General features: G+C 36.1%; 1 protein-coding gene across 4 annotated transcripts in view; it reads right to left on the minus strand.

The window, feature by feature from the left end:
* The window catches only part of polybromo (protein), a 251,788-nt gene extending 234,725 nt beyond the window's left edge, over window positions 1-17,063 (minus strand). For 3 of the 4 annotated variants that reach the window (XM_081733781.1, XM_081733778.1, XM_081733782.1), the window contains exon 1: window positions 16,931-17,063. The gene's annotated coding sequence lies outside the window, so the exon portion shown is untranslated. Of the gene's footprint in view, window positions 1-3,145; window positions 3,369-16,930 lie in introns of all 4 variants that reach the window. The other variant, XM_081733779.1, reaches the window with a different exon arrangement.
* Between the last annotated feature and the right edge of the window lie 3,966 nt (window positions 17,064-21,029).

Consider the following 21,029-nt stretch of genomic DNA (forward strand, 5'->3'; position numbering starts at 1 on the left):
GTTCTTGTCAACATTCTTTTTTATTTGGTAGTGTCAGTTTTATCCATGGTGTATCTAGAATGGTTTTTGATATTTAATACTCAGGCAAATACATTTTCAGAACGAACTATTGAATTTTATTTTTTTTAATCTTGATATTTCATGTTTACCAAACATTGTTAGGGTCATCAAGTCTAGGAGGTTTAGGTGGGCGGGTCATATAGCCAGGATGAAAGAAAGTAGGAATGCTTTCAACGTCTTAACTGGAAGACCAACCGGAAAACGACCATTAGGAAGACCTAGGTGCAGATGGGAGGACAATAGCAAGACGGATCTCGCAGAAATAGGAATACAAAGTAGAAACTGGATCCAGTTGACAAGGATAGAAGTCAGTGGAGAGCTTTTATGAACGCGGCATTGAACCTCTGGGTTCCATAGGCCATAGAGTTAGTTAGTTTTGAGATTTCGGGAACATATGTACATATTTCAGATCTGAAAAAGGTAAATTGCTCAGAATTGTCTAAAGATGTTTATTAGAACCCCTACTCATTTTCTGTTCTATGTGTACAATTAGTGAGAATCCATTCTCTTATTACTCCTTGGTGGTAATAAGTGACACTGACTTTAACATTTTTTTTTTTTTTTTGCATGAAAAAGTAACTGAAAAATGTGTTAATACATCAACAGGTTTCATTTTTTCTTTTAGTACAATCGCATATATTTGTTCTAGTTTCTCAAGAAATCAATGCAAGTTTTAGATTTTTTTCCTCTTATTTCCTCGGTCTCCCCTAATAATAATAAAAATTATAAACATGTTGGTCATTTGATACCAATACAAATGCTGTTAAATGAACTAATCGCTCTTTTCAAGTCTTTTTATGCAGCGCAGAAATCTGAGTATCTAAAATTATGACGTCATAATTACTAATTTCATATCTACTACCTACTACCAGTACCTTAATACATACAAAAGATGGCATCCACAAATCTTATAGCACAGCAAGCACTTCTTCAGTGTAATTAAATTTAAATATTTCAAGTTTACAACATTTCCGTAGATGTGTATTACAAAATCATCAGTTTGTCGAGTCATTCGCTGTTCAAGATCGTCAAATGAGTTTGTTACTTTTGATTTTACGTAGAAGTACACACAATGAATATTTTATTACCCATAAATTAGGAAGGGAAGGAAAATTTAATACCCAACATCGAATTTATCCCATCACTTCTAATCTACCAGATGGACAAGCAGAAAATTTTAAGCATATTTTATATAGCAGTGTTTTTTTTTTTTTTCTGTAGATGTGCCGAAGAAAACGTGAGAAATGGCTCGAAACCGTTTGAAGATTCAATGTCTTTGGGATGTTTTACGGTATGAGAATGACGATTGTTATTATGTCATGAACTGGATTCCTTCTATGAGAAAGTCCCGCAAACACTTACCGGTACTAGTTCATTATTAGCATTTTGTAGACTATGCAAATTAAATGGGACAAGCTATTTTTTCTTAGAAGTTTAATGAGATTACCAACCGGTGTTATCTGCCTTGAGATGGTGTCACTGTTTGACCTTGACAATAAGAATGTTTTTCCATACATCTGGATGTGGTTTAACTGGTTTTAACCGGAAATAGCAATTTCAGTTTCAGATGTGAGATTTCTGACAGGTGGATGTGACCTTTTGCTCTCTGAGAGACGCGTGTTGCTTTCCTCTATTTAAAAATGGATATTACTTTAAGGAAACGTGCAAAAATAATTGCTCTTAAAGAACATACCTCTATGACAGTAAGAGATCTCGCGTGTAAAGTTGGGTAGACAAATAAGTGTATCAAGAATTCTTATGCCAATCAAAGCATCTGGATCATGCCTCCAAGAGAGATAGGTAAATGTGAAAGAAAAACTACTCCACAAACCGATAAAATTCTAATCAAAGTTAAATAAATCGAACAAAAACAAGAAGACTTTCAAAGAGAATTATTGATTAGTGGCTAAGATATTAGTGATTCAACTGTACGCCATAGGCTTCTGAACCTGACCGAAATGCAAGAAGACCAAAGAAACCATTATTTGATTGCTGCCATGAAAAAGGGGGAAAAGAAGCATGGACCAAAAAAATACACATGTAAATCATGTAGTGCTAATGAGTGGAAGACGGTGGTTTTCACTGATGAAACTCATTTACTTGTCCCGTCTTAGAAAGCAACGCTTAAGACCTAAGCATATTCAACAAAGTGCAAAACATCCTTTAATTTATTTATTTATTTATTTTTTAACAGCAAATGGCACACTGGAAACTTTGTTCCTTTTGAAGGGATGATAAATCATTCAAGTACTTAGAAATATTACGACGTAAGATTGTTCCATTCTTGTAAACTTTCTTAAACTTCTGGCGAGATATTTTAGCATGACTTGGTTTTATATGAAATTCAAAACTGGTGAACAAATTCATGCCAGAGAAGAAAATTAATATATTTGATTGGCCTGGAAATTCGCCAGATTTATATCCAATCGAGGACTTACGGGATATTTTGAAGAGACGTTTAGGTGAAATTGATTATACAACCAAATTAAGCATGACACACAACACTTCACAATCATGGTTCCACAATGATGAAGTCAAACATATATGTACCACAGTAGTGGAGTCAATGCTAAAAGAAGTTCAACAAGTAACTGCTGCTAAAAGAGACATGCTTCATACTTCAAGGCATAGCATGATATACAGGCATTAGTTTTCAAAAAGAGTGATATTTACTTGGTCCCAAATAATTTGCATAGTACATAGTATATGGTATCCTTTCTAAATTTTAACATTCTTCATTGTCTTTATGTTACTCACTAAGATTCAAAGAAGTGATGGGGAGTTCAGTGAAAACTCGGTACGATGTGATCACTCGATAATCACAGGAAAAACTACAAATATTCAAAGAAATGCTTACCATCCTTTAATACTTAATAGCCAAAACAACTACTATGTCCCACAAGCTTCCACATAATCTACATACTAAACAAAAATTGTCGAACACGACTAAATTTATGTCATACACAATGTTGTTACATTTGAATCAAAAGCAACCGTCGCAGGACGAAAAGCAACCGACCCGAGAACCACTAAATATGTAATCAAAAACTACAACATTACTATCTGCATGGTGAATAATTTATACCTGCAACAAGAGCGTCCTTAGCATAAGCACTTTGAATAAGAAAAACACACTTCCAAGTTTCGAAGAAGAAATTATTCTGATGATAAAATTTCCTCGGATAATTTTCAAAGTGATGTATCCGTCTCAGGTTCTCTGTATTGCAGTGGAACGCTCATCAAATTACGATGTAGAAGGTCCTTCATTCAAGTCTCGACGTAGTTCTTTAAAATTTACTTGCTACCATCTTAAAAACAACAAATCGTACAAAATATTTAATATCTTGCAAAACCAGTTTATTACTGTACTTACAAGTATTTATTTAACACTTTATATAGATACAGCGTTTCCTCATGATTAAATGGAGAGTACTGCCGATTCTCAATGAGCAATAAAATAAATTACATTCCACGTTAACCTATGTGTCCACATCTCATGTAGCGATATTGAAAAAGAACGTTACACTATAAACAAAGTATCTGATAAATTGCATCAACCAATAGATCAACAAGGTCAGAATTGAAACACTGCACTTTAATACTGATATTTCCAAAGAATATTCGAAACATTAACCTGTCAGTGTGACTATGGATCAATTTTAAAAACACACACAAATTTTAATTCGGTCTGTTTTGTTCTATTTTGGAAGAAAAGAAAGAGAAATGAAATCTTTTCAGTTTTACGTCCCACAATTATGCCGGCTAGGCTAAAGGAGATGGTGATGAGAAATGAAAAAATTGTGGAATGAAGGAAGCGCAAGAACCCCGAGAAAACTCATGCACAAACCACCACAAAGCTCACTTCGTACGAACTGGGATCGAACCAGGGACCTTACGTACCAGAGGTGAACGCTCTACCACTGAGCCACTGCAGGCTCTAGTAAGAAAGGGAGGCATCAGCATTACCAGAGTGGAAAAAAATTACTATTTATTCAAAAGCATATTGTTTTTTAAATCAATTTTATATTTACAACAGCAGTTTCTTTTCATAATGCGAATAGCAAATTGATAAAAAGAAATAATAACTAGGAAGTCAATGTAAATGACTCTCATTTAATGGATAAACTTCTAAATTGAAATTGAATTTATCTTATTATCCTTGTTCGATTAAATTTTAATTAAGACTTCCAAATTTGCTACGCGTGTGTTGAAAGTCTTAAAGAATGGCTATGCTCATCTTTCTGTCTGTCTGCCAACATGTTTCAGAGCAAAACTGGTAAGAGATAACGGGAACTGGTTGTCTGCAATTGATTCAGCGTTCAAAGAATAAATTCCATCTCCTTCGTTAATCCTTTATTCAGATCGCAAGTGGTACAAATGAACCATTTCCGATTTTAACGTTTATCGCCATAGAAGAAAAACGATAACAGAAGTGACACGTGTTTTCTTAAATCCATTCAACGCCCCAAGAAAACATACCATAACTCGCAATACACTACCCAAACCGGAAGTGGTTGCAATTAACTTGTATTTCGATTTCAATACTTACTTCCATAGAGAGAGAGAGAGAGAAAAAAAAGTAAGAAATATCGAAAAGTGATCTTTTAACATAGATTCAGCGTCCCGAAAATGAGTGTTGTCTTGACTTTTATCTATCTATCCAAACCGAAGGTGGTGAAAATCAATGATTTTCGGTTACAATACTAATCACATAATGGATAAGTGGATATACATATCGACAAGTAGAGTTTTTGATATTATATAATACCGCAAGAAAACATCAATTACCACTTCCGGTTTTAATGTCAATCTCCATTGAACAAAAACATTAAAAGATAGTGAGTACTAGCTTTTTGATATGGATTCAGCATCCGAGGAATAACAGAATCTACCTTTGATCTTATTCTTCTATTACAACAAGATATTATAGATGTACTACTGTAAGTTTGAGTATTAAGTTTCCATAGTATGTAAATTAGTGTAGTTTCACACTGTGAAACGAAACTCGCTTGTTTATTCCCGTACTTGAGACTTTCAGGCATCTCGTTCGGATCAGAATGTAAGAGGGTCAGAAATGGGCAAAGGAGTCTGTCAGGAACTCACTTGAAGGTTTTATCCTAGTTTCCTAGCACTTTCCTTGTTAAACTGAAAAAAAATCTCAGAATTTCCAGCCATGGAATCGAATCTGAAGCCAACGCTATATCAACTGAGACACTGCCCCAAAGCAGATATACCAAAACTAATAGCGTAAAAATCGCTAACAAACCTGCAAATGCCGTTAAATCATGGCCAAATACCACTGGAGATAATTTTGGTGTCCAATGGCTAACTTAACAACAACAATAATAATAATAATAATAATAATAATAATAATAATAATAATAATAATAATAATAATAATAATAATATGTTCGCGTGTGGTTCAGCGGTAAATGTAGGAGTCTTCGGTACGAGAGGCCTCGGAATCCATCGTCTGACAGGGAGAACTCATTTTTGGTGTTGATCTAGCATCACGAAGCAATTATTTTATAGTTTAACGTCCCATGTTTATGCAACAAGGCTATGAGAGACGATGCTGGTGAGATGAATATTAATGGTGAAATGACGAACATGAGTGGAAGCGGTAGAACCCCGAGAAAACCCATGTACACCTGAAAAGCAAAGTGTATGCTGACAATCCTCACACAATAGACGATCATAAATGGAATATTACTAGAGAAATTAACAACATCACGCCTGCAGAATTATAGCGTGTTGCTGGTAACGTCATCAAACGAGGTCAACGATGACTGGATGCCCATAGCCACCACTTCCAGCATTTCTTATAAACAGGTAACGGTTTAATGTCACTATCATCATTTATTGTTAGTTAGTTCATTGTTGCTGTTAAAGTGTTAATTGAATCTCGTGCGTGAGGCGTACCGGTTTTATGTGGGACACCTGTATAATCTTTGAATGGATTATAGTCTTCGAAATAGATTATGTTAAGGTGCGATATCTTTGTCTCTATAAATACTGCTGTCGAAAAAGCGTATTTCATTGCACTTTGTTTCTTCATAGTTATATTCCATCCTTATTTGTTTGCTTTCGTGAGGGTCTCTTTCATACATGCCATCACCACCTATACAAGTAGATCAGAGTAATTAGGCTAGATTATCTTTCTATTATGGTCACTACGAACGGAAATGGACGGTTTATGCAGATTGAATATATCAAGGTCACTACTTATTGGATACCAAAAAGTTCTCTTGCTAAAATTGTCTTAACCTATGACTTACAAGCCTGCTTTTCACACAATTCAAAGTAGACAACCACAACACATCGGTATATATTAAAACATAAATCTCCCGAAAAAACAAATTCTGCTTACAAATATTTTTCAGCAACAACTCGGCTTTTGACAGCGTACGTTAAACTTTTCCCCTTGTTTACTGTAGATACTGGCAATGATTCAGGATACATATCATAACTATAAATCTGGTGTTTTCTGTAAAATTTATCATCTAATTTCCTAAAACAATAAGTGTGAATAAGTGTGTTTACGATCATTCTCAGAAAAAATCCGGAATTTACGTATCTCTTTTTTTATATAAAAAATTAAAGATTTAAAAAAATAATTTAATATTAAAAAATCTTAATATAAATGATATCAAACATATGAATTGAAAAATTAAGACAAACATATTTTATATATTGTTCAAATGTTCACAGAATGTGATTTGTCACATCTGTAGACTGTCACTACTCACTGTTTTGTTTGTTTCCAGGTTTATACGAGTACATCACATATTAACACAAATCTAAGTCGTTTGCATAAATTTTTGGATTGAAGAAAATTTAAAAACGTTTTTCCAGAGCATAAAGTTAAACTTAGTTTTCATGCTCAATGAATTTTAGGTTTAATGGCTGTAACCACCGGAACAGGTCACATCTGTGAAAAATAATAATAGTAATAATAAAGTGTCACTAAATACTTCCAAGTAGCAGTACCATACTGTATATACTTTGTAAACAGCCCTCAGGCAGCCATTTAGTTCAGAGAAACATAAGGAGATGCAAGTTTTGCCGTTTTTCTTTCTAAATTTAAATTTTGTGAACATTTTGTAACAGTGTAAAGATCACCGGATCACGACTGTGGTGCAAATATATTTTAAATAATACGGTAAATTTGTAAAATAATTCAATGAATTGATAGTAATAGGTGTAAAGGCTTTGATGCACAATACACATAGCATAACCTCAAAAGGCACATGGTCTAAATTATGGGAATGTAAGTTTTGTCACGTCTGTGGACATCACATCCGCGGACATAGCCTGTACATGGACGTGACACTGTGTCCACGAAAGTGACAACATACTACTGTGGCTGAAATGTAAAAAGGTTTAATAATATATTTAAGACAAAATATCTTGTTGCAAACCAGAAACTAACAGCAATTATAGTCTATGAAGGTATCATTCAAAAACAAGAATTTTAGGAATGATCCAAAAAATAAATTCCATAAAAGATTGTAATCTTGGCCAAAAATAAATCTTGGATCAGAGGCCATGAAATTTTTGAACAGCCGTAAATCGAGTTTTCGTATTTTTCACGAAATAAGCCCATCATACTGAGTTAAGTGATAGTTTGGGTTTGGCTACACTATATGTAGTTCTCCACATATAAGGCGTACAATAAAAGTTTTGCCGAGCCCCTTCGTGGCTAAGCGGTTAGCGTACGCACCTTTGGCGTGGGAGACCCGGGTTCGATCCCGGCGGGAGCTCATGTGGTTCGTATTTCACGTTAATCAGTAGGTCCCATCTCATATAGCTTCACTGCTGAAAGGGATGTTAAACTCAAAATCAACTCAACTCAAAATTTTTGCCTGAAATATATTGGATATTGATCAGGAGCCACAAAAGTTTCGAACGGCCCTTAAATCGACTTTCCGTGTTTTCTACACAAAAAGCAAATCATACTGAGTTAAGTGATAGTTTGGGTTTGGCTCAGATATAAGGCACACATTTTTTTATTATTATTGAAATGTATTGGATTTTTTGATCCAAAAAAGTGATTCAAGCACCACCGACACTGTGTGGCCAATCTTGAATTGTAAAGTCATGTTTACGTCTACATACTACTGATACATGTATATAAATACACTGAAAAATACCAGATTTTCCACACAGTGGGGTGCTACAATTTTTGTTACCATCATGCCACACACCGGGTGTGTGAAATTTTCTGCTTTAAATTGAAAAGCTTAATTTGACCAAATTTTCATAGTAGGTTTTACCATATGGGAGGAAGTGACAAAAATCATGATGCCAAACAATAGTCCAACACTACTAATGATTTTGCAGAGGAAGAAATTAAGTACGAGCAATGGGTTTAAAAAAAAAAAAAAAAAAAAAAAAAAACCCTCGTCACTAAAGATGGAACTCGTATTATACAAAAGATATACAAAGAGATAATCACCTATGCTAAGTGTGAACTGGTTTTGAAGTTTTCTATGCTTCTTGAACAGTATAGGCAACATGTAGCCAACATTAAACATCAGTGTCATGTTACAAGCAGTATTAAGAAGTCCTTAGCTGATGAAGTTTTTGTACACATGAGTTTTCAGAAAATTATCAATGTAAATATTGCGAAGAGGTCCAATCCGTACACTTTGGAGGTTGTAGAAAGCAGGTCACACTGTATACTGTTGTCATATATATTACAAAACTGCAACAGAAGAATCCGTCCAATCTGTACTTTGTCTGAAAGCACACAACATGATCCTGTAGCAATATACACACATGAAACCTGAATTTACGCAATCAAGAAAGACGTACCTGATCTCCCGAAAGTCCACTTTCTGAGTGGTGGACCCAGTACCCAATACAGGAATAAGAACATGTTTTGCTTGGCCGGTACTTTCATAGCAAAGGAACTGAAGGTTGGCAGCCTTCATTGGCATTATTCGGAGAAGGGACACCCGATGGTATAGGTGAGTGTATCAAAAGGTATGCAGACAGTATTGTGAGTCATGGCAAAGACATTCCGAGTATCGATGCTCTTGTTCAGCATTGAAAGTAAACAGCACTATTGTTATTCACAGAATCAATTCAGGGGAGATATGGGGTTTGGATAAACTTCTCGCAAGTGACCTACAGACTTTCCTAGGAACTACCCAACGAGGAGAAAGTACATGAGATCATATGGAGTAAGAACAGGCACAATATTCAGGCAAGACTATCCTGCATGCAGTGCAATGCTGGACAAACTTGCTTTCACTATGGGACTGGGCAAGTGAAAATTAATGATCCGAAGTGTATGTTTTTATTGCTCTTTACAGAAGATAATTAGTACTAAGTATTTTGTATCTCTCTATTCTTAGTAGCCTGCATGCATATAGATTATTAGCTGCCTTTAGATGTTTGTTATTTTCTTCCGTCATTTTCTCATAATTTATTAGCAACTTAATAAATACAAGTGGTTGATTAGTTTCCTTAACATTAGATATTGCAAGTTTGAAGTACTTAAAAGTGCAGGAAGTCTACTCCGATGAGGAAGATGATCAAGGACCATCAGAGACCATTGCCCCTAACAACCTAACAGCTATGAAGTCGTTGAGTTTAACTCTGAGAGGAACCTTGTACAGCGTTATGTTGGTATGGTAGAAAGAGTAGATTCTAAGGGAGAGCTAAGTGTCAATTTAATGAAGAAATCGACTGGAACCGACAAATTTATTTTTTCCTGAAAATACACATGTGGAAACTGTTGACGAAAGTGCTGTGACTAAAGTATCAGCACAGCTTCAAATAAATAAATGTCATCAGTATATCTTTACAGAGGCCGTTACCAAGTTCACAAATACAAGTACTGAAATTACTTTTGTTACTACTGTTTTGGTTCAGTGCGCAATGGGCCATGGATACTTTTTAGCAGGGTTGGCTGGTTTAAACCTGCTATTTATATATAAAAAAAAAAAAAAAAGTTCGTAAAATCTTCATAAGCACATATTTCTGGGTTATCACGTTTCACTTCCGTATATTATTCCTATTATATTCAGAACTAAATTCCCCATTCATTACTCAGAGATTACGCTACAAAAGCATTTTTTTTTTATAAGTTTGTGAATGTTTCTTTTATATATATATGGGTGATTCCACGAAAAAGGGAAATTTTCTGTCACGGGCATTTCTTCAAACTACTACTAGAAAGAATCACCTCATTTTTATTTTGTTTGGTAGTAACCGTCACAAAGTAGGTATGCCATATATAACAGTTCGCAAATATAACACGAAACATTCGTAAAAAATTAATTATTACCCAATTTCTCAACACCGTGGGCTGTCACGGACTACAGTTGACTGATTTTAATCAGTAAATTACAACTGAAGTCGCAAATCAAACATCATTTAATGGTAATTAAATGGAAGAGAACACTTCAATGTTTCGGTTTTGTGGAAAGTAAACCTTTATAACGATTATTTTCGGAAGCTTGACTATGCTTCGTTTCTGTCACCTCTATTTCGTCTCAACTCCATGGCAATAGAAAAATTTATCATTGCTCTCAACAGATAGCATGGTCGTCCACATTGGCAACGCCCACAAGAAGACAAGGCAGGCATGTTTGACTGAAGAACAGAAAAAGTTGTGTGCATGTGTTAAAAGCTATAGGAAAAATATTTTTGTGTGTGGAAAGCAGGTGCGTATGTTAATTGATACTCAACACCATGGTATTTATTACTGAATGTATTTGTATGGTATATACCTTCTTTCCCTTGAGGAACCTACGCCTTAACGTAGAAAATTCGTACACAATTACTCACATGTACTGGTTAAAAAGTGGGCCGGTAAAGATAAATTATATTCGATTTTCTCAACTCCATGTCCATCTGAAAACTAAGGAATCCACGGTGTTGAGACAAGTTCACGGAGTTGATAATCTTATAGTGTTTGTTATGCTTATGCTCTTCCAAATATTTGTTCTTTAAATATATTGGTAGAAATAAAACTCGTTTATGGTCTAGTGACTAGTATGCTCGCCTTTCGTGCGTGGTTCTGGGTTTGTTTCCCGGTGGAAGCTCAAAAATTCATGGTGTTTACTTCGCACAGTGAGGCAATTGAAAAACTCATTTGAGTAGAGATGTACTGAAACCTGACCAGGCAGACCATCGCAACGGTCGTAGGAGCCAACACGCTGACCACGTATCATTCACACTCAAAGGCCGGCTGGTGGGTCCTAGCCCATTTAAGGAGTGTTTCGCGGAAGTTCAGATTTGGGGCTGTCAGGGAGCCGGAGGTAAAACTTCAGTCAAGTCAAGATGGATGGTATCTGTTTTTAACCTATTGAAGTGTCAATCTTATGATCAACTAATTATTTTCTTTTCAGGGATTGTCGAAGAGTCTGAGGGCAATATACGGACAGTCAATTTTATGACGCGGATCGGGAGGAATTTCTCCTGGCCTACTAAACCTGACGTTTAAAAAGCGTTGGCAGTTGTCATTCTGTGTAGACTAGAACAGCCCTTCCCTGTTTCCTCAAGACATTTCCTTCATTGGAGTGGAAAATGAGGGTTACTTAACAAAGAACATCGAATTATCCAAAGAAAACAGAAATGATGAGTGCCTTACACTGTCATTTAGTGTGCATTATACAGAGCGTTTCAAAACAATACCGACAACGTTTGGGAGGTGATTCCTAACACCAAGATAAGATAAAAAGTGTAGACCAATCTGGGTGCACAAAATGCTTCCTTTCGCAGTTATAGGCTGCCGAAAACATGAAAAAAAATAAACTTTAAAGGTCCATAGCATAAAACTATGGGACCTACCGTAGTCGGGTCAGACTTCACTTAGGAATTAGTATGTGCGCTATCCAAATATCCATGTTTCAGAATCTTGCGGTACTTCCACAACAACTTTTATAGAAGTAGTTGGTGAGTACTTCAGATTATACGCCCGTAGCCAAACTCCCTCTATAAAAATTGCTTCGTGAGTACCTCAGGATTCTGAAACATATGTTTGGATAGTGCACATATTAGTTCCTAAGTGAAGTCGTGACCCGACTACGGCAGGTCTCATAGTTTTGGAGCTATGGACCTTTAAAGTTCATTTTTTTTTCATGTTTTCGGCAGCCTATAACTCCGAAAGGAAGCATTTGTGCACCCAGTTGTCTATACTTTTCGTCTTATCTTGGTGTCAGGAATCAGCTCCCAAACGATGTGTGTATTGTTTTGAAACACTTTGTATATATACCAAATATACAAATACACTTACCAAATGTTGAAAAAGTATTGCACTTTCGACGTGTTGACTTGATCACACAGAGAAGACAGATGGTTTACATAAGCTCAGAAAACAAATTAAGAAGACAATAGACAGGTTTAGTGACTACATCTGTTTCGTAAGTTTATGTGAAAAGTTTGTCCTCTCCATATGATAGGCAACATATTGAAAACGCAATAATTTTTCAATATTCGATAAGTGTATGTGTATTTCTTTTTTTCTTATTTACGTCACATATTCATTCATTCATATATATATGTACTCAATTGTGGAACCTTCATTAGATATATTTTCATATGTTTGCAGTATTTTCTGGAGTATTTTTGTATAACAAATTACGTGTTATCTAGTTTGTTAGAATTTTATTCAACATAAGGAGAATAATTCTAACTTACAAAAACTATTGGAAAATTATTTCAATTTTTATGTAAATTATAAGCTTAATCACTTATAAACCAAAACTTATCACCCAGATGTATCACGTTTCTCAACTCCACAGCAATTTTCAACCCCGTGTTAACTAATCTCAACTCCGTGACCTATGGTCTAAACTCCGTGGGTGCTGAAAAGTTTATTGTTTTCTATTTACTACACCAATAACGATTCAGCTCTGCTGAACACCTAATTAACATGTACTTAGTAGTAGTAAGTGCATGTGATATTTTTATCGAAATAGGCGACCATCAACGGAACAAAAATTTTCCAAGTAAAAATTTCCCTTTTTCGTGGAATCACCCATATATATAGTTTGTTATTATGGTTATGCACTTGCAATCAAAGAAAAATTCTAAATATTGTTCCATTTTATTAATGTTTACTATTGATAAAATACATCGAAATGCTGTACGTTTTTTAAGGGGGGGGGGGTCATACAAACCCCACGAGAGGCATTTATTGAAATCAGAAGTATCTTTGGTATATATCATATATAAATGGGTCAAAGCCAAAGTGGACTCAAATAATTCGTATCTTTATTCACTTCTCTTACTGATAGCCCTATACAAATTAAGTTGTTGTATTCCTTTAACTTGGACCAATAGAAGTCGTAGTGAACTAACCTGGACTAAATTAGTTTTTCTGCACTGTCAATATGTAATTCTGTATAATGGTTTTACTTGTGCAACTGTTTATCTTTTTGTCGTTCTGAAATGACTTGACAATTATATTAACAAGTATGGAAAGATCAGTATAAAGTATTTTATCAGGAGTCCTTCGTGAGTGAGTCGGCAGACGTACCGCATTTGTGGCCAATTAGTTTCGAGTTCAAATGGAGGACAATTCCTCTCGGATGTAAGCCGAGAAGCGGTTTGATTCCGCTTTAAAGCTTATGTGACCCCTTCCAGCATAACCCTGTTGTTGCATAATAACACTAAGGCGAAACAAGCTTATTTCTGTCCATATGTAACATAAATACATAGAGCAAATTATTTAAACAAACAAACAAAACTGATTTATGAAAAATAGTTTTTTACATGTAAACTAGACCTACGAAGTCCATTTTATATAGTCTAAATACTCTTTTATTCTTTGTGTCATGTCTCTGGGTTATATCGTTACAGTTGTAGAGCAAATTATCATATCCGTGGAGAAGGTCGTAACGTCTGTGGACCTGACTTTTTTTACAGTTTAAAAAAATATAAAAATTTACATGTTTGGTCTGAACCACTATTCCAGCGTTATTACTTAAGCTAAGAGCCACCTTGAAATTAAGTTTTAACAAGTTTCAATAAACTTTGATTTTAAAAATTTCTGGAATGAAATTCCTGATTTTTCTGAGAATGACCCGTTAACAACTTTCGTCGTTACTAGATATGTTTGCACAAGACCATTGTTTTCATGATCCACTGGATAATCCTGGAGATGAGGATTGAGGAAGGCGGGTAGCATGGAGTGACACGGTGACGTTTGACGCTAGCATTATGTTAAGCTTACAGAGATTGCAATTACTTCACTATGGTGGTTTACATTCAGCATACATTATATATTGGAGCATGAACACCTCATTTTCCGTACTGTATTGACCCCCCCCCCTCCATTCCAGCAATGTCTGATAGAATAAAGAGAGGCACAGAAAATATATCAGGTGGTTTGTCGCAAGATGCGTACTCTGTAATTAATATTATAGATTAACGATGAAATGATTTTTTCACATTGTCCTTCCACAGTTATGCCCTTAAAATTAAAGGAGATGAATGATAATGATAATATGGTAAAGATGATGATAACGTACTGGTGAAATTACTTTTTCTACTCTCCACTATGAATCGAACCCAGGACCACATGTAACAAAGCCACACGCGCTACCTAGTAGACCAGTAGAGAGGGCTCGTACGGATTAAGGATACAGACCAACTGATACATTTAAACTCACATTTGAACGTAGAAACACCATCCTAAAGCCTTTATATTTTTCATGTTGGTGCATGCTCCTTCCCCCCCCCCCCAAACACACACACTCTCTCACTCCACTTGGTACAGGTAAACTTAAAGATTGCCACAATAGATAATTTGTTCAAAATTGAAATTCTATCAGCAATTGTTTCCTAATGCCTTCCTAAACTCTTTAAATGACATTTGTGCTGTATCGCCGGACCACACGGAAACCGAAAAAAAAAGTACCAAAATATACGTTTGGTTAGATTAGAATATGTCACGTTACGTTTTGTTATATTAGATTAAATTGGGTTCCAAGTCAGTTACCTTCAAACACGACGTGCAAACTCTTACAATGTGGAATACCAAATTACTATTTGCATATAAAAACTATGTCCGGATGTAAAACATAAAAACTAGTGAAAAAACGAACAAACCTGTGCTATGTGGCCCTAAAATCACAAACTATCTAACGGAGTCAGAGCAGGGTGAAGCTGGAAGGAAAACGCACTAGCTCGGGAGTACGTCCGAAGGGAGCAGGCGCGTCAGCGATGGTGAGAACGTGCATAGAGAGGGTAAAGAGAAAACAGGAGGGTTTTAGTAAAGCTGGTGTTTCTTGTAAAATTCATTTTCCAATTTCGTAAAATAATAAGTGTATTAACAATTTACTTTTTTTAAATTCTTAAAACTCAAACACGATATGTCTCACTTGAAATATACGCGCCATTTCCACACTGGCTTTCCTGTCACTGAATCATAACAAGTGTATCTGTCAGCCAAATAGTCCCTTCCGCATACAGTGCCGCTTACAACATCAAAAACCTTACATTAACAACCACCTTCTTAACTACAAGTATTCCCTTCACTTGACTTTCACTTACCTACTCTTCCTCACAAATTAAAATAAATACTCCTATTCAGCTGGTAAATTGCACAAAATTGGTCCGGCGATATAGCACTTAACCCATTTAAATTTATAGCGTGTGCAAACCAACTGCGTACAAAAATAAATATGTTTGCAAACTTACATGTCATAAAAACAAGGAGTGCAAAAAGATACGCAGCAACCTGTGGGAGCTGTAGAACCTAGCCTTTTGTATAGGCTATACTCCCGGGCATTTCTCGAGCAGACGGTTCTACATTTTGACAAATTTCTTACATTTTTAGGTTTAATTAGGTTCCCACACTTGGATTCTATTCTGCTTCAACAAATGGTTAAATATACAATACTTTCACTAACATTCAAAATTCATTTCAATATGTCATGCGCTCAGAGAAATTACGGACGGTATTCAGTATCTCCCCCAACTCGTTTCATGGCTCCAGAACCGAGTACCTTCTTTTTTTCTAAATTGTGATAAAGGCAGAAAAAAAATGGCCCTGCGGGGGAGATAATAAATATCAGCCGATCTTATATCCATACTCTCATTCCTACCCCACGAAAAATGTTTCACACGGTACTTACAAATTTTCTGTTTTGTACAACCGTCTGCTCGAGTGAACCCTATTTCTGTTCTGGGCAGGGCAAAACTGGATGACCCAGACAGCAAAGCAGGGTTCCTCGGTTGAATTTGAGTTTAGCGTCCCTTCAAGCAGCAAGTTTATACGGTACTTCGACCTACAGTGAGATCAGAACAGCATGAACCTTCACCGGGAATAGATAGGATCTCATGCTAAAGGCTCACACAATAATCACAACCTCATAATGAGAGCAGGATTGCGTTCGTAGAATCAGGCACGTTAGTGATGGTGAGTATGAGGTAAAGGAAGAAAAATACAGTAATATGTGCTATGTGGTCACTTCAAGCTAGCTTTGCATTACAATTTATAAGAATGAATCACTATTTTATCACTAATTTTGTATTTAAATAATTTACTTTTTCTCCACACGCAGAGATTGTAAGTTCTTCGAGCATTGCTCTCCCTCTGAGCTGATTTTCCCGGTAAATTGAAAATGACACCATATACTTAATCTGCACTCAAATTCTTACGTCTTTAGTTGTTTTCTCCGTACGAAATATTATCAAGTGATGAATATGTTTATTTATTGAATGTTAAACAATAAATCATCACAAAAATTTATAAAACAAAGCACTTTCCATTCCTCTACCTGCACCCCAAACGTCAAAAATTGTCCGACTCGATTCTGATATTCCGTAATTTCTTACGTCGATACATCATGATTACAATAGAATTATTTGAAAGTTGTGTATAAAATATATTGTCTAAATTACATACCTCATATGCCTCCCATTATTTTTTTCCAAATTCTGAAATATTTTATATATCCTATTCCACCAACGCTATAAATCACCTACCACAGCCAATGAAGGTGAAGGTGTTCGTTATAAACAACAAATTTTTAACATCCCAGTATTCTGTTGATATTGCAATGATACTGGGCCTCTTACCGTACTGGTTTGCGTCAACGCAGTGCAAACCGTTTTATTTTACGATAGTTGGTTTTGCAATCAAAAATGAATGTAGAACATTGATATAAAATATCCCTTAAAATACGTCTTCAAACACTTTTCAATATCTGGAGATATCAAGAAAGGAAATCTCGTTCGAAAGCTCGAAAAAAGAACATAGCCTACTCCTATTTGTCGAGGTGGCTAAGTGATTCACCTCTGGTGCGTCGGGTCCCATGTAGTTCGATCCCAGCTCATGTGAAGTTAACTTTGTGGTGGACAAACATTGTGTACGTTGATTTTCTCAGGGTTCTCTTGTTTCCTCCCACTTTCTTCATTTATCATTTCATTCATTCTCTCATCACGATCTCTTTTAGCTTGCACGGCATAAGTGTGTGAAGGTAAAACTGAAAGATTCAATTTCATTTTTTCGAATCTCGAATGCAGTAGTAGGTGTTTAAGCACAAATCTGTCTGTTTAATTCGTGAATTAGGGCGATTTTACGATAATTTACTGTATAAAATTTACATACGTTTCCAACTTAAAACATTGCGTCATGTGAAAATGAAATAGTGCATTTATTGTATACACTTTATAGTTATTGTAAACTTATATGTAGGGCCTACTAGTAGCAATTGTGGTCATTACAATTTAAATTATATTTCCTGAAATAAGAGTTCGAAGTGAAAGCTAATATAAGCAATTTGTGATAGTGCAAACCTAATTTGATGAGAAATCCTTCCTCTCGTGGCAACACTAATTCGATGTGAGAATAGGTGTCGCGGTGAAGAAGAAGCTCAGTGATAACATATCCAAAAATGAATCAACAATAAAATGGAAAAATCTCCAACGGACACTCATATTTTTGACACTTTTTTTTACATTGCCCAAAACAGGGGCGCGCTCCGTTGAGGTTTGATAGAAGTGAAACTACACATTGATCTCTACGAGATTATGAGTTTCATCGCACTCGAGCCTGTAGAACAGGGAAACAAATCGGGTCAAGTAGTTAAAAATGGACAGTTGTGAGTAGCGCTGCATGTGTCTGAAAAGAAGGGAGTAAGTGTTAATATGTGTTCCCCTTGCCTTTACGCCCCTTAGTCTTTGACCCATGTGTCTGAAAAGAAGGGAGTAATTGTGAATATTTGGTCCCCCGGCCTTTACGCCCCTTAGTCTTTGACCCACGTAGATTTTGGTCCCTTAGCTTTGGTCCCATCTAGCCTTGGACCGACGAACACAATAAGATCGATTACACTGCAATGTATGTTTGTGACAAGTAAACCGGCAATTAAGTTTGTGGGGATAAAAAAGGCATTTTATTACCTCTAGTTTGTACATTTATCAACTATTAAATAGAAGCTCAACTGTAAGTCCATATTTGACACGAGTAAAGTATTATAAACATGTTTGGTAATTGTGGGGGCCTAGGTAGGAGCTTCACTGAAGTAGAGCCCAGAGTTTATTTATACTTCATCTTAGGAAAATATATAGTTCAGATGATGGGGCAGCAGGGGCCCTGAAATGATTTGCAATTCTATGGAAAGGGAATGATGGGCACGTGTCACACATGACAAGTTTATTGAATGGACAATATTGACAACTCAAAGTCTGACGAAATACATATTATTGCTAGGGACCCTAAGAGTAGGCATTTTACTGAAATGGTCCCACTTCTCATCTGTGTTATGTTGACCATTTGTGTGTTGTTGTGGTCATGTAATGTGATGAATCTGTTTGACGCTTCATTCATAATGTCTTGTTTGTATTGTCTATGAAGTAAGAATATTTATTTATTTATTTATTTATCATTCACCTATAACAGATCTATTGCTCCTTCTACAATAGACATTGCAATAATTGAAATAAGTATCAATACTTGTTACAAAAATGAAAAGGATAAAAGAAACAACTGTAATACAATCAACCAATAAAGAGAAATGCTGCAAAACTTATATGTTCACACTCACATGTACTTATATACATACTTGAATAGGCATACAAATACATATATACATATATCGCCTATCGTACGTTCATACACATACGCATACGTACATATACAAGTGAAGTATAGCCCTATATATTAAATACACAGATAAAATACAAATAAGAATAGACAAGTAACAAGATAGATAGCCTGTAGAACTATTCTGTACTAATATATATATACGTAGGCATATTACGTAGCATCGATTTAAGCTCAACCAAGACAAATCAACATCGTCTGCTTTAAACTGAGTGCTCAGCTTGAAGTTCTTAAGGAAAAGAAAATATGGATCCCTCCAAAATGTGTAGCTTGTAATGTCGCTTTCGGGTCGATTTGTTCAATGGCGATACTATGGTAAACATCAGAGCAGAACCTAGTGGTCTATTTTCATCGCAAGACATGGTTGGTATGGTCATGCTCCTAACGGTTAACTTGAAGCCATTTGAAGAAGCGTGTCCAGACTACTTTCAAGCCCGGTTTAAAAACATGAGCTACGAGGAACTTCATACACTAACAGTTATTAAAATAGCAAAATTCAATCAGTTTATGGAAATTGTCGCTGATAAGAGTCATGGGGCTGCCAAATCGACAATTCTTGGTGCATATTTGAATTGGTTGCGAATAGGTCTTTCAGTGATCAAAATTTGGGCTATATCAAAATACCAAAAACGTCAGTACATTGGTATGTGACTCTTGCCAGAGACCTATTGACCGCACATTTTGTGCCGAATCATCTGGGCTTATCATGTTATGATAGAACGTTTTTACGGTCCACAATAACATTAATACCCTGGGGCTGCTGTTATAAAGAATGCCTAATGCCCTGATAGTAGTAGTCGATACCACGTACATACAGTATATACACAAGAAAGCGGCAACTTTGTCTTCCAGCGTCGTTCACTCAGTGGTCAAAAGAAACGGAACTATGGAAAGCCTGCAATGATCGTAGGGACGAATGGGTTGATCCTCGATGTTCTCGAGAAGCTATTTGGCGGAAGTACAGCGATGCAACCAATATGAAACTGATAATGAATCGCCCAGATTTCCAACATCTTTTAAAGCCGGGTGACATTTTTGTGGTTGATCGGGGTTTTGATAGAGTTGTTTCCGCAACGACTATCCTAGGATTTGGCGTCAAGATGCGTCCGATAAAAGGAAAAAGAAGGCAATTGACTACAAGAGAGACTAACGAGAGCAGATGTGATCAAAGTGAGATACATCGTTGAGGTGATGAATGGACGACTGAAAAAATCTACAAACTTTTCACCCAGATCTGGGACATCAAAACCTTCGACCACATGATGGCTAACCTTTGACTAGGCGCTGCACTTTTAAATGCATATTTCGAAAGGGATCAATCAGACGCAGACGAACCAATAATTGTAACCAAAATGATATATAAGCGCTCTGACATCATTATGGTACAAACACTTGTTGAAGAACTTTGCCCAATTCGGAAAGACGCGAGTGTGTTTGAAACCCTCCATGCCAACACACTGGATGTGGACTTTTCTGAGTTTACTACTGAACATCTTAAGAGTATTTCAATAGGATCGTACGCTGTGAGCAATGTACAGCGGGGGACACTTCTAAATGGTACACCTTAGCCGTAAATCTCCATATGGCTGTACCATTTAGAAGTGTCCCCCGCTGTACCACTTTATTGGACAGAGCATGTTTCATCAGATGGGAGTTTTGTTACAAGGGTCGCAAAAACAAGTGCCCGGGTATATTGGTAATCACTGTTCGCATCGCTTCAATAATCTTACCTTGATCGTGCACTTATCCACTCAAGGCACAGTAATTGGTTAAAGTACTGTACTTTCGTTTTGTACGATCTTGCTCAAGAAGGGGTCGATTGCATTATAGGATATTTTTATCAATATGCAAATGGAGCATGGACCGTTGGATATTGTGTCCATGTCATGCTCATTATTTG

This window comes from Thermobia domestica, chromosome 12 (assembly GCF_964235325.1).
Source record: "Thermobia domestica chromosome 12, izTheDome1.hap1.1, whole genome shotgun sequence".
NCBI classification, from domain to species: domain Eukaryota; kingdom Metazoa; phylum Arthropoda; class Insecta; order Zygentoma; family Lepismatidae; genus Thermobia; species Thermobia domestica.